Here is a 478-nt window from a genome sequence, read left to right as displayed (position 1 = left end):
CAATCAACTTGGTTTCCTTTGGCTGTACTTAATTTTCTTAATATGCACATGGCACTCAGTCTACACTCAGGAGAAAATTTATTCTCAATTCCTTTGGGGTTGGTTAAATCCAGGGTTGAACTACTCCACAGTGGACCTTTCTTTGAGGGTAGTACCAGTGTTTTTTTATTTATACATCTCCTCCAGCACAGACCAGAATCAATAACTAAAGAAAACATTTTATTGTCTTCAAAAATCAGAAAAGTACTTGAAAATTCAGCTTTTCATTTTTTAATTTTAAAATTAACATATGCTTAAGGTTATGAGAATCAAGTGTCACAGTAGTATATAGTGACATTTGGAATGGCCTTATGTTTCCAACCCATCTCCATTTTCCCTCAAATCTTTGAATATAGCAGTATTAAATATTTATAATGTTTGAAGCTCAGGCTTGAGGGGGAGGGAGGGCAAGGGCATCATACGTAACCTAATCATCTGT

The sequence above is a fragment of the Propithecus coquereli genome, unplaced genomic scaffold (assembly GCF_000956105.1).
Source record: "Propithecus coquereli isolate 6110/MARCELLA unplaced genomic scaffold, Pcoq_1.0 Scaffold111, whole genome shotgun sequence".
In the NCBI taxonomy this organism is placed as follows: Eukaryota; Metazoa; Chordata; class Mammalia; order Primates; family Indriidae; genus Propithecus; species Propithecus coquereli.
The sequence above is the reverse complement of the archived record's forward strand: the minus strand, read 5'-3'. Positions refer to the sequence as shown.